The sequence below is a fragment of the Mesoplodon densirostris genome, chromosome 15 (assembly GCF_025265405.1).
Source record: "Mesoplodon densirostris isolate mMesDen1 chromosome 15, mMesDen1 primary haplotype, whole genome shotgun sequence".
NCBI lineage: Eukaryota > Metazoa > Chordata > Mammalia > Artiodactyla > Ziphiidae > Mesoplodon > Mesoplodon densirostris.
Window position 1 is genome coordinate 22,867,657 of NC_082675.1, and position 14,151 is coordinate 22,881,807.

Sequence of the window (14,151 nt, forward strand, 5' to 3'; positions counted from 1 at the left end):
AGAAGCAGGTGTGTGTGACAGGAACTGGTGCTCAGCACAATGCAAAGACACAGAGGTAAACAACTGGGGCTGGCAGAAGTGGCAAGCAGTTGAGTTTGACTGGAACTTGGGGAGAGGCTGGAAGTGAGGAGTAGGAGAGATGAGGCAGGAGAACCCGGCAGAGGTCAGAGCTCAAAAGGCTTTGACGGCCATGCTAAGGAATGTGAGTTTCAGCCTGAGAGCAATGAGGATCCACTGATGGATATTCAAGCAGAATTTTTTTTTTTTTTTTTGCCGTAAGCGGGCCTCTCACTGTTGTGGCCTCTCCCGTTGCGGAGCACAGGCTCCGGATGCGCAGGCTCAGCGGCCATGGCTCACGGGCCCAGCCGCTCCGCGGCATATGGGATCCTCCCAGACCGGGGCACGAACCCGTATCCCCTGCATCGGCAGGCGGACTCTCAACCACTGCGCCACCAGGGAGGCCCAGAATTTTTTTTTTTTAAAGGATTCCCCACTTGCCCAAGTAATATTCTCTCTCTGGAGTTATTTGTTCCTCTCTGTGTGAAGCGAAGAAGAACACAAAAACCATTCCTGTGCTCTGATAATTTATCAGTGACCTATCTTAGGCAAAAAGACCTGTTCAGAAAAAGAAATACCTACAAGCAACAGATGCCCCTTTAGCTTTCAGAAAGACACCAAAGCGCGAAACTCATAACCAAGCAATGTTTGCTCACCATCAGCACATCAGGCTTTGGAGCCAGGCGTGGGGGTTTTCAGGAAGTGAGCAGTCAAGACATGCAACAGCTTCAAAGGATGACTAGAAAAAGATGAAAGTCCAAGCCCAGAGCCAGCAGGACCAACAGACTGAATTTCTTCTGAAACACTTTTAGGAAGTGAAACAAGAAGGATGGGAGAAGTCCTATGTACATAAAGGTCTCTGTCTGCAGATGGAAGTAACACCCCCAAAACCAGGCCCCCAGTGGGCGTCAACTGCCTAGGGTCAAGGCACCCACCACCACAACAGGCTCTGACAAATGTCCTTGTCCAACCCCCACATATGCCAGTGTTCGGTGCAGGGCGGGGGGAAGGGGAAGGTATTATTTGAGAGCTGAGGTAAAGAAGGCTCCAGGTTACACTACCAAGAAGCTGCTGAGCTGGGACTGGAACCCAGGGTTGACTGATGGGGAGTCGAGGAGTGCTTTTTCCATCACACCTCTGAGCTATTCATGTCGCTCAGGTGAAGCCTCTGCTCAAACCACACTCAACAGATCATCTCTACACAACCTCTAAGGGATCTGAGTCTTTGAAAACTAGTGAAGCCACTCTTCATGAAGCTGCTCTAAGAGGTCGAAGGAGCCTGGTGGGCTCAACTCAGGACAGGGAGCCAGATGCTCTGAGCTCTGCTCATGTTCCTACCATCTGTGACAAGTCACTTCATCTCAAATCCTCCCTTGGAAGGATGGGGATAAGGTGACAATATTAAGTTTCCGTGAATTCAATGGAACTAGGAGAACAGATCGTAGAGTTTAAAAACAGGCACTACAGTAATATTTATATCGCAGCTTTCTTCAGAAGTATGTAGAAACCCTCAAGGGTTCGTTAAGGCTTATAATACCTAGGAGTGGGTAGGAAATCAGCAGGTCTGTGCTGCTGTCAGGGAAACTGAGGCAGAACAGGAGCAAGTGAATGTCTCTGCAAAGGAATAAGGCTCAGACTCACAAAGCCTCATCCTCTGGCCATGAAACCACCTTACCAGCTCCTGGACAAGATGTGGCTCCCCAGTCAAGAAGCCATGGGGCCTGTACTTTTCTCAGAGACACAGACCCTTCCCTTGGGAATGTTCTTTAAGAACCCAGGGCCAAAAGATCCTCTAGCGGTCATGTGGTTCCTCTCTTCACTCCAAAAAGAATGCAGCTCAACCACTCTCAAGAGAGGTTCTGGATATTGTTTTTTTCTTTTTTTTTTTTTTAATTAATTTCTTTAGTTAGTTTTTTGACTGTGTTGGGTCTTCATTGCTGCACGCAGGCTTTCTCTAGTTGCAGCAAACTGGGGGCTACTCTTCGTTGAGGTGCCCGGGCTTCTCATTGTCATGGCTTCTCTTGTTGTGGAACACGGGCTCTAGGTGCATGGGCTTCAGTAGTTGTGCTGTGTGGGCTCAGTAGCGGTGGGTCACAGGCTCTAGAGCGCAGGCTCAGTAGTTGTGGCACATGGGCTTAGTTACTCTGCGGCATGTGGGATCTTCCCGGACCAGGGCTCGAACCCATGTCCCCTGCATTGGCAGGCGGATTCCCAACCACTGCGCCACCAGGGAAGTCCTGGATATTCTTAAATTCATTTCATGGCCAGCCTGTTTTATGTCTCACAGTTCTCAATAGTCAGGAAAAACTTCCTCTCTTGCCCTGAAAGGTAATCAGTTATAGCAATAGCCTGCAGGGCTGTTTCATCCTGAAGAAAGTGAATCAAATACTCCTTATGAAGATCAGACGAGAAGCAAGAAGCCTACATCTTTATATACGTGCAAATTTAATGGTAGCTAAGGATATTAAATAGCCCCTACACCCCAACCTTGCCCCAGCCTCTCCTTTGTCTCTGCACTTACAGGTCCTTGAGAGCCTGGGTGGGAACCCTGGCTCTTGTCTATACTACCCGATTGAACTTACAGGTGTGATTTAACCTCTGTGCCTCAGTTTCCTCGTGGATAAAATGGGGATAACAACAGTAGCTACCTCACAAAGGTTGCTGGGAAGCTTAAATGTGGCATTATAAGTGCCTAGCATAGGGCTTGGTACACAGTAGGAGCTCAGTAACCAGTAGCTAGCATTTCCATCAGTACTTTTGGCATTATTACAGGTGTCCCCAGTTAACTTGTCCGTGAGGTGCCTACGGACAGACCAAGCCCAACCCCACCCCAGAGGAGGAGGCGCCGGGCCATTTCTTAGTTTTTCTTTTTTTCCTTTTTGAACCTTGGCAAAGAGATAAGGCCCTGAACGACGAGGAGGCCTCAAGATAGCCACGGGGGTGACTGTGCCGGGGGAACCAGTACCCGAAGAGAAGTTTCCTGTCTGGCCAGGCACAGGCTCCCTCAGGCCTAAGTCTAGGAGTCTCTCCGGGAGGGCGCCCCGGGAGGGTCTGCGGACTTGGGGTGGCTGAGGTGCAGGCCGGTGGCCAAGGGGGCGCGAATGAATGAATCCGCAGCCCTTCTGCCTCGTCTTGGCTTGGGAAGCCACTCTAGCCCCTCCAGCTCCCTGTCCTCTCCGTGACCTTTGACCCCAGAAACCCCTCACCTCAGACCCCTGACTCCCCGCCCCACCACTTCTCCGGCCTCGCCGGGCTTCCCGTTTCCTCACCCACAGGTCCGAACGGCTCCCGGCGCCACGGCGCTGCTCGACGCGGCAGTAAAATGTCTGCGGCCTTGTCCTCCCGCTCTCCCGGTGCGTCCGTGCCGCCGGCCGCTCCGAGCCTCACGGCTGTCACCTGCCGGGCGGAAGTGAGCTGCCCGCGTGCGGGCACTTCCGGTGGACGCACGGGCTGGGGGCGGGGTCAAGGGTGCACTGGCTGGGGCGGGGGTTGGGGCCCGCGGGGTGGGGCCAGAAGGGGCGCGGCCTACCGGAATTAACTCCGCCCCCGACACGTCCTTCTCTGCCGCTGTCTTCGGTAGAGCGCGGAGAAAAACTAGGCCAGCTAACCGTTAAGCAATTTAACGTGATGGAGATGGAAAAGTTCGCATAGACTTTGAGGTCCGTTTCCCTTCTGTGTTACAGACGGGAAAACTGAGTTTCTGAAAGGGGCAGGTGTTGCTCAAGAGCACTTACCTTGTGAAGGGAAGAGTTAAACTTGAGCTGTAAGTCTAGTCTAGCGCTCGCAGCCCTTCAGTGCAGCCCTTAGGGGAATTCCGCGTTTTAGGGGAAAACCTCAGACCCTCCAAGGAGAACTTCATAATGTCCCATTTCCCCTTTTGCTGGGTCGGCCAGGACCTCAATTGCTATAGCTATCTCGCTCCCAACTCTGGTACTATTAACTTTCTCCTCCTCCTAGATAATTTCTGATCATTCTCTTTAAAATATTTAAAATAATATTTGCATTGTAGAGAAATGGAAATATACTAGTAAGCAAAAGGAGATAAAAAATCATCTGCAATCCCACCGACCTGAGACAATCATTTTTAACATTTTGGTGAATACCCTTCCGGACTCAACATATCATGCGGTATTTTTAACTCACCAAGATATTGGTAAAGCTTTCCCAAAGCAATAAATACATTTCTATTTGGTGCTTTCCAATGCCTGCATGGAATTCTACATATGGGTGGCATCACTGTTCTAAAAAACAATCCCCTACAGCTGAACACTTAGGTTGTCACCAAACTTTTAATATTATAAAATGTATTGATAAATAAGCATGCACAGCCAAGTCTGTATGTCCCATCTAATCCAGATATTACTGTTTCAATATTTAATATAGTTTTATATGTTTAATCAGCCTCAACTACTTTTTTAAAAAATTTATTTATTTTATTTATTTTTGGCTGCGTTGGGTCTTCACTGCTGCATGTGGGCGTTCTCTAGTTGTGGCGAGTGGGAACTACTCTTCGTTGCAGGGTGCGGGCTTCTCATTGCAGTCTTCTCTTGTCGTGGAGCACGGGCTCTAGGCGCGTGGGCTTCAGTAGTTGTGGCACACGGGCTTAGTTGCTCCACGGCATGTGGGATCTTACCAGACCAGGGCTCGAACCCGTGTCCCCTGCATCGGCAGGTGAATTCTTAACCACTGTGCCACCAGGGAAGTCCCTCAACTACTTTTTATAAAATGTTATTTTTAAAATAATTATAGACTTACAGGAAATTGCAAAAATAGTACACAAATGGTATCATGTACCCTTCACCCAGCTTCCCTCCATGGTGACATTTTATATATTGGTAGTATAATATTGAAACCAGGATATTGTCACTGGAACAATACCATTAACTACATTACAGACCTTACTCCACTTTTAAAATCCTCTTCTGAAGTAGACAGGAAACAAATAGAATTCTAAATGTACATGCCATGTTCCATGTGCTATATACAGCTGTCTGGAGGAACCACCTTTCCCCTAATGACAAATGTTGGCAAATGCCATCGGCCTCATTGGAAAACAAAATTTCACTGGGAATGTGACATGGAAAGAGAAGAATTATCCAACAAAACAAACCAAGGAACTTAAAGGTACCAAGCTGGACAGCTTATGTGAAAGTGACAAGTTAGTGGTAGAAGCAGTCAGAGATTGAAGATTTCCAAGGAGACAGAAGTCACAGCGTCAGTTTGCTCAGGAAGGATATCCTGAGGAAAGTGACATTTGTGCTAGGCTTTGCCCCATAAGAACACAGTTGCATAGGCTGAGACAGGAGGAAAAGGTGATCCAGGGACAACAGTGTAGAGGCAGGAAGGCAAGGGAACCAGACATCTGGGTCTTTCAGAAAGCAGTTCCTAAGTCCCTGATCTGAATCATGCCCTGGGCTGGGTGTTGGATAGTCGCATGGCTGAGGCAAAGGTCCTGCTCTTGCTGACCCTACAGTTTGTCTGGGTAGGATGACAGAGCAGCAGACACGAGTGTGATTGGTGTTGTGGTAGGGGATGGGCTGGGGGCTATGGGAGTCCAAAGCGGGAAGTGCAGAGCAACAATGAATGTTTATGGAGCACCTATGGTGGGCCAGGCAGTGTGCAGAGGGTCTCATTTCCTTCTCACTTCAGCCCCACTTTATCCAGGTGGAGGGTTGTTGCAACTCCAAGAGCTTAAGCCAAACAGTGTGTGAGTGGCAGCGCTGAGGGACTGGCCCCAGAGCCCTTGGATATGTGCTCTCACAAGTCCCACTCATTCACCTAAAATATATTTGTCACTAAGCCAGACATATTGGGAATACAACAATGAGCAAAAGGCAGCATGATCCCTCCTTGGGGCTATGGTGGAGTGTGGGAGAAAGACAAAGGGATAATTATAACACCACTCAGTGATGGCTTCCTGGAGGAGGTGACATCCAGCCTGAACTGTGAAGGATGATATTCCTCCTACCAACAGTTACTGTAAACGAGTCACTGTGCTTGGCTTTTTCACATATTAACCCACTGAACTCTCCCAACAATTCAATCCCATGACTGTCTCCAAGGAAAGATGAGAAGACTTAGGCCAGTGGGCAGAGCCGATTTCTCCCCCACTCCCCTGTGGGCCTGGGCCTTCTCTCCCACAGCTCAGCCTGACAGGAAAGCTAAAAGGATGCTACTAACAAGACGAGGCCAAAGGCCGGATAGTTATGGCTTGCAGAGGTGGGAGACGGAAGCAGGGAAAGGGGGCCTTTGGGGGCTTCCCTCTCCACCTCCACCACCAAACCCAGCTGGCCACACGGCCGAGTCACACTCACCATCAAACGTTGAGCGCTGTGGCTAGGACAGTCGCACCTGGGGCACGTGTGGTTCACCCTGGCCCTCTGAGACTCCAGGATGGGTGGAGAAGAGCCGTGATGGCCAAGCCCACCTGGAGAGAGAATCAGCTTCTTCCAACAAATACACCATTACTAACAACATCACCTCCTGATTGAAGGAGGACGTTTTTCATTTTCTACCCTGGCCTACTGTGCTGGCTGATGTTGGACAGGCCTGTGCACCTCTTTGGGCCCCAGTTTCTCCACTCTGAGAACTCTGAACCCATCATGGGCCAAGTACTTTGTATACCCTTGACCTACATCACTTTATTTAACACTCACTGTTCTCAAGAGGTGGGTGCTACGATAACCCTCACTTTACAGGTGAGCACACTGAAGCCCTTAGAGGCTGAGGAACTTTCCCAACTTCACAAGGCAACAATGCGCCAAGCTGGGAGTCCAGGCCAGGGCTGGTGACTGCAGGGCCCAGGCTTTCCCCCTTGTCCCATCCTCACCTGCCTATGAGGTCTCATCCAATCAGAGGAAGGTGGTGTCGAGAACTGACCTGGTGCTGTGTGACCTTCAGCAAGTTCCTTCCTCTTTGTGACACACAGAAGCTCAGAGCACGCCCTTCCCACCCTCCCTCCACACCGGTGCATAATAAATAAAGGTTGAACAAATTAAATATTCTTTCCGTCTGTGCCCACTAGAGGGCGCACGGGTGACATTAATTGCCACCCTTCCCTTCCAATGTAATTGTTGCATGGGCAGCCCCACATCAGCCTTTCTACGTCTAGGCCTTCTTTCTAGATTCTTCTTCCTGTGATTACTATTCCTCTACTTCAGTTTGTGTGTGCTTGTTGTTTCTGTTGTTTTTATCTTACACATTTCTAAAAGTTGCCGCAGAGCCTTTCTGGAAGGAAGCAGGAGGTGACTGTCCACAAGCCTCACTGACTAGGCCAGTGTCCCACCTGCTGAAGGTGGGCAGCTACATCTTCCCCCGCCCAGGCCAGGACTGGCACAGCCCCCAGGGCAGAGGGGCCTAGAGTCTGCCCAGGACCCCTCCTCCGCTGCCCCCATCTCTCCCTGCTGCAAATGTTCTCATTACACCGTCTCTGGGCTTCCCAGGAACAAAATGCTGCTCAACCCTCCTGGTTTCTCCGCCACCGCAGGCTGCTTCTCAAAGGGCTCTGCTCCCCTCTCTCAGGTGCCCCTGAGAGGGCTGGGTGACCCTCCGCTGGTGCAGTCGAAAAGGCCCAGACTCTGAAACACACCTGGGTTCAAATCCCCAGCTGGACCTCACTTTCCAATTTGGAAAATGGGGCTGATTGAGCCTTCGTGCAAAGCTGTTACAGAGATTAAATTGTAGAACTTCTGTAGAGCGCTTGGCAACCTAGAAACCCTCCTTCAAGGCAGCTGTTATTTGTGTTAATATTAGTTCGGCTCAGCCACTTCCTGGCTGTGTCTGTGAGCACATGACGTAGCTTCTTTGAGCCTCAGCTTCCCTATCTAGAAAGTGGTACTAATACTCTATACAGATGTCAAGAAAATTACAGTAGATATTGTAGGTAATATTCCTAGAGCAACAGCTAGCAGGCACTAAATAAGCATAGTGATTACATTTATTAAAGGCCATAGATTAGGGCACAGAGAAAATGTCAATAAATTCCAATATAGAAGAACTGGAGTTCATACATCCTTCTTTGATAACAATCTACAAAACTAGAAATTAAAAATAAAACCAGAGAACTACCCCCACACCCGGCAAATAAAACCCTTTCTTTTAAACAACTCCTGAGACTTCTGGGTCAGGTAGTGGATTCAACATGGGCATGTGATTCTGCTCCTTTCTGAAATCCCACTAAAATAACAGTAAGGGAATTTTAAATTTTTGACAAACTATAGATAAAATAAAATTTGCCTTTTAAACCATTTTTAAGTGTACACTTTAATGGGATTAAGTAGATTCACATTGTTGTGCAACCATCACCACCATCCATCTCCAGAGCTTTTTCATCTTTCCAAACTGACACTCTAAACCCATTAAACACTAAACTCCCCATTTCCCCCTTCCCTTAGCCATTGGCAACCACGATTCTACTTTCTGTATCTACAAATTTGACTGTTCAAGGTACCTCATGTAAGTGGAATCAGTGTTTGTCCGTTTGTGTCTGGCTTAATTCATTTAGCATAATGTCCTCAAGATTCATCCATGGTGTGGCATGTGTCAGAATTTCATTCCTTTTTATGGCTGAATAACATTCTATTGTATGGATAGACCATATTTTATTATATTTATCCATTCATCATGCATCAGTGGACAATTGGGCTGCTTCCACCTTTTGGCTATCGTGAATAATGCTATAGAAACATTGGTGTACAATGGGGGAAACAGACTCCACTCTTGGAGGGCACACACAAAGTAGGGTGCGCATTGGGACCCAGGGCAAAGAGCAGTGACCCCATAGGAGACTGAACCAGACCTACCTGCTAGTGTTGGAGGATCTCCTGCAGAGGCAGGGGGTGGCTGTGGCTCACCATGGTGTCAAGGACACTGGCAGCAGAAGTTCTGGGAAGTACTCCTTGGTGTGAGCCCTCCCAGAGTCCGCCATTAGCCCCACCAAAGAGCCACGTAGGTTCCAGTGCTGGGTCACCTCATGCCAAACAACCAGTAGGGAGGGAAGCCAGTCCCACCCATCAGCAGACAAGAGGATTAAAGTTTTACTGAGCTCTGCCCACCAGAGCAACACCCAGCTCTACCCACCACAAGTCCCTCCCATCAAGAAGCTTGCACAAGCCTCTTAGATAGCCTCATCCACCAGAAGGCAGACAGCAGAAGCAAGAAGAACTACAATTCTGTAGCCTGTGGAAGGAAAACCACATTCACAGAAAGACAGACAAAATGAAAAGGCAGAGGACTATGTACCAGATGAAGGAACAACATAAAACCCCAGAAAAACAACTAAATGAAGTGGAGATAGGCAACTTTCCAGAAAAAGAATTCAGAATAATGATAGTGAAGATGATCCAGGACCTCAGAAAAATAATGGAGCAAAGATCGAGAAGATGCAAGAAATGTTTAACAAAGACCTAGAAGAATTAAAGAACAAACAAACAGAGATGAATAATACAATAATTGGAATGAAAAATACACTAGAAGGGATCAATAGCAGAAAAACTGAGGCAGAAGAACGGATACGTGACCTGGAAGACAAAATGGTGGAATTCACTGCCAGGGAACAGAATAAAGAAAAAAGAATGAAAAGAAATGAAGACAGCCTAAGAGACCTCTGGGACAACATTAAACGCACCAACATTCGCATTATAGGGGTCGGAGAAGAAGAGAGAGAGAAAGGACCTGAGAAAATATTTGAAGAGATTATAGTCGAAAACTTCCCTAACATGGGAAAGGAAATAGCCATCCAGGTCCAGGAAGTGCAGAGAGTCCCAAGCAGGAAAAACCCAAGGAGACACATGCCAAGACACATAGTAATCAAATTGACAAAAATTAAAGACAAAGAAAAATTATTGAAAGCAACAAGAGAAAAATGACAAATAACATACAAGGGAACTCCCATAAGGTTAACAGCTGATTTCTCAACAGAAACTCTACAAGCCAGAAGGGAGTGACACGATATATTTAAAATGATGAAAGGGAAGAACCTACAACCAAGATTACTCTACCTGGCAAGGATCTCGTTCAGATTCAATGGAGAAATCAAAAGCTTTACAGACAAGCAAAAGCTAAGAGAATTCAGCACCACGAAACCAGCTCTACAACAAATGCTAAAAGAACTTCTCTAAGTGGGAAACACAAGAGAAGAAAAGGACCTACAAAAACAAACCCATAACAATTAAGAAAATGGTAATAGGAACATACATATCAATAATTATCTTAAACGTGACTGGATTAAATGCTCCAACCAAAAGACACAGGCTCACTGAATGGATACAAAACAAGACCCATATATATACTGTCTACAAGAGACCCATTTCAGACCTAGGGACACATACAGACTGAAAGGGAGGGGATGGAAAAAGATATTCCATACAAATGGAAATCAAAAGAAAGCTGGAGTAGCAATACTCATATCAGATAAAATAGACTTTAAAGTAATGTTACAAGAGACAAGGAAGGACACTACATAATGATCAAGGGATCAATCCAAGAAGAAGATATAATAATTACAAATATATATGCACCCAACGTAGGTGCACCTCAATACATAAGGCAACTACTAACAGCTATAAAAGAGGAAATCAACAGTAACACAATAATAGTAGGGGACTTTAACATCTCACTTACACCAATGGACAGATCATCCAGACAGAAAAGTAATAAGGACTTTAACATCTCACTTACACCAATGGACAGACCATCCAGACAGAAAAGTAATAAGGAAACACAAGCTTTAAATGACACAATAGACCAGATAGATTTAATTGATATCTATAGGACATTCCATTCAAAAACAGCAGATTACACTTTCTTCTCAAGTGCGCTTGGAACATTCTCCAGGATAGATCACATCTTGGGTCACAAATCAAGCCTCGGTAAATTTAAGAAAATTGGAATCATGTCGAGCATCTTTTCTGACCACACTGCTATGAGATTAGAAATCAATTACAGGGAAAAAAACATAAAAAACACAAACACATGGAGGCTAAACAACACGTTACTAAATAACCAAGAGATCACTTAAGAAATCAAAGAGGAAATCAAAAAATACCTAGAGACAAATTACAATGAAAACACGATGATCCAAAACCTATGGGACACAGCAAAAGCAGTCCTAAGGGGGAAGTTTATAGCAATACAAGCCTACCTCAAGAGACAAGAAACATCTCAAATAAACAATCTAACCTTACACCTAAAGCAATTAGAGAAAGAAGAACAAACAAAACCCAAAGTTAGTAGAAGGAAAGAAATCATAAAGATCAGAGCAGAAATAAATAAAATAGAAACAAAGAAAACAATAGCAAAGATCAAAAAAACTAAAAGCTGGTTCTCTGAGAAGATAAACAAAATTGATAAACCTTTAGCCAGACTCATCAAAAGAGGGAGAGGACTCAAATCAATAAAATTAGAAATGAAAAAGGAGAAGTTACAACAGGAACCGCAGAAATACAAAGCATCCTAAGAGACTACTACAAGCAACTCTATGCCAATAAAATGGACAACCTGGAAGAAATGGACAAATTCTTAAAAAGGTATAAGCTTCCAAGACTGAACCACGAAGAAATAGAAAATATGAACAGACCAATCACAAGTAATGAAATTGGAACTGTGATTAAAAATCTTCCAACAAACAAAAGTCCAGGACCAGATGGCTTCACAGGTGAATTCTATCAAACACTTAGAGAAGAGCTAACACCTATCCTTCTCAAACTCTTCCAAAAAATTGCAGAGGAAGGAACACTCCCAAACTCATTCTATGAGGCCACCATCACCCTGATACCAAAACCAGACAAAGATACTACAAAAAAAGAAAATTACAGACCAATATCACTGATGAATATAGATGCAAAAATCCTCAACAAAATACTAGCAAACAGAATCCAACAACACATTAAAAGGATCATACACCATGATCAAGTGGGATTTATCCCAGGGATGCACGGATTCTTCAGTATACACAAATCAATCAATGTGATACACCATATTAACAAATTGAAGGAGAAAAACCATATGATCATCTCAATAGATGCAGAGAAAGCTTTTGACAAAATTCAACACCCATTTATGATAAAAACTCTCCAGAAAGTGGGCATAGAGGGAACCTACCTCAACATAATAAAGGCCATATACGACAAACCCACAGCAAACATCATTCTCAATGGTGAAAAATGGAAAGCATTTCCTCTAAGATCAGGAACAAGACAAGGATGTCCACTCTCGCCACTATTATTCAACATAGTTTTGGAAGTCCTAGCCACGGCAATCAGAGAAGAAAAAGAAATAAAAGGAATACAAATTAGAAAAGAAGAAGTAAAACTGTCACTGTTTGCAGATGATATGATACTATACATAGAGAATCCTAAAGATGCCACAAGAAAACTACTAGAGCTAGTCAGTGAATTTGGTAAAGTTGCAGGATACAAAATTAATGCACAGAAATCTCTTGGATTCCTATACACTAACAACAAAAGATCATAAAGAGAAATTAAGGAAACAATCCCATTCACCACTGCAACAAAAAGAATAAAATACCTAGGAATAAACCTACCTAAGGAGGTAAAAGACTTGTACTCAGAAAACTATAAGACACTGATGAAAGAAATCAAAGATGACACAAACAGATGGAGAGATATACCATGTTCTTGGATTGGAAGAATCAATATTGTGAAAATGACTATACTACCCAAAGCAATCTACAGATTCAATGCAATCCCTATCAAATTACCATGACATTTTTTACAGAACTAGAACAAAAGAATCTTAACATTTGTATGGAGACACAAAAGACCCCGAATAGCCAAAGCAGTCTTGAGTGAAAAAAACAGAGGTGGAGGAATCAGACTCCCTGACTTCAGACTGTACTACAAAGGTACAGTAATCAAGACAATATGGTAGTGGCACAAAAACAGAAATTTAGATCAATGGAACAGGATAGAAAGCCCAGAGATAAACTCACGCACTTATGGTCAACTAATCTATGACAAAGAGGCAAAGATATAAAATGGAGAAAAGACAGTCTCTTCAGTAAGTGCTGCTGGGATGGGCTTCCCTGGTGGCACAGTGGTTGAGAATCTGCCTGCCAGTGCAAGGGACACAGGTTCGAGCCCTGGTCCGGGAAGATCCCACATGCTGCAGAGCAACTAAGCCTGTGTGCCACAACTACAGAGCCTGCAGTCTAGAGCCCGCAAGCCACAACTACTGAAGCCTGTGTGCCTAGAGTCCATGCTCCCCAACAAGAGAAGCCACCGCAGTGAGAAGCCCGTGCATGACAATGAAGAGTAGCCCCCACTCACTGCAACTAGAGCAAAGCCTGTGCGCAGCAACTGAGACCCAGTGCAGCCAAAAATAAATAAATAAATTTATTTTTAAAAAGTGGTGCTGGGAAAACTGGACAGCTACATGTAAAAGAATGAAATTAGAACACTTCCTAACACTATACACAAAAATAAACTCAAAATGGATTAGAGGCCTAAATGTAAGACTGCACACTATAAAACTCTTAGAGGAAAACATAAGAAGAAAACTCTTTTTTTTTTTTTTTTGCAGTACGCGGGCCTCTCACTGCTGTGGCCTCTCCCGTTGCGGAGCACAGGCTCAGGACACGCAGGCTCAGTGGCCATGGCTCACAGGCCCAGCCGCTCCGCGGCATGTGGGATCTTCCCGGACCGGGGCACGAACCTGCGTCCCCTGCATCAGCAGGCGGACTCTCAACCACTGTGCCACCAGGGAAGCCCGGAAGAACATTCTTTGACATAAATCACAGCAAGATTTTTTTGATCCACCTCCTAGAGTAATGGAAATAAAAACAAAAATAAACAAATGGGGCCTAATGAAACTTAAGAGCTTTTGCAAAGCAAAGGAAACTACAAACAAGATGAAAAGACAACCCTCAGAATGGGAGAAAATATTTGCCAATGAATCAGCAAAGGATTAATCTCCAAAATATATAAACAGCTCATGCAGCTCAATATTAAAAAAACCAACAACCCAATCAAAAAATGGGCAGAAGACCTAAATAGACCTAAATTTCTCCAAAGAAGACATACAGATGGCCAAGAAGCACATGAAAAGCTGCTCAACATCACTAATTATTAGAGAAAT

The 14,151-nt window shown here is 45.1% G+C and overlaps 1 protein-coding gene across 2 annotated transcripts in view; it reads right to left on the reverse strand.

The window, feature by feature from the left end:
* Nucleotides 1-3,480, reverse strand: part of AP1B1 (adaptor related protein complex 1 subunit beta 1) — a 51,733-nt gene extending 48,253 nt beyond the window's left edge. Inside the window, exon 1 of one of the 2 annotated variants that reach the window (XM_060118273.1) lies at nt 3,327-3,480. The gene's annotated coding sequence lies outside the window, so the exon portion shown is untranslated. The remainder of the gene's footprint in view (nt 1-3,326) is intronic. The other variant, XM_060118271.1, reaches the window with a different exon arrangement.
* Between the last annotated feature and the right edge of the window lie 10,671 nt (nt 3,481-14,151).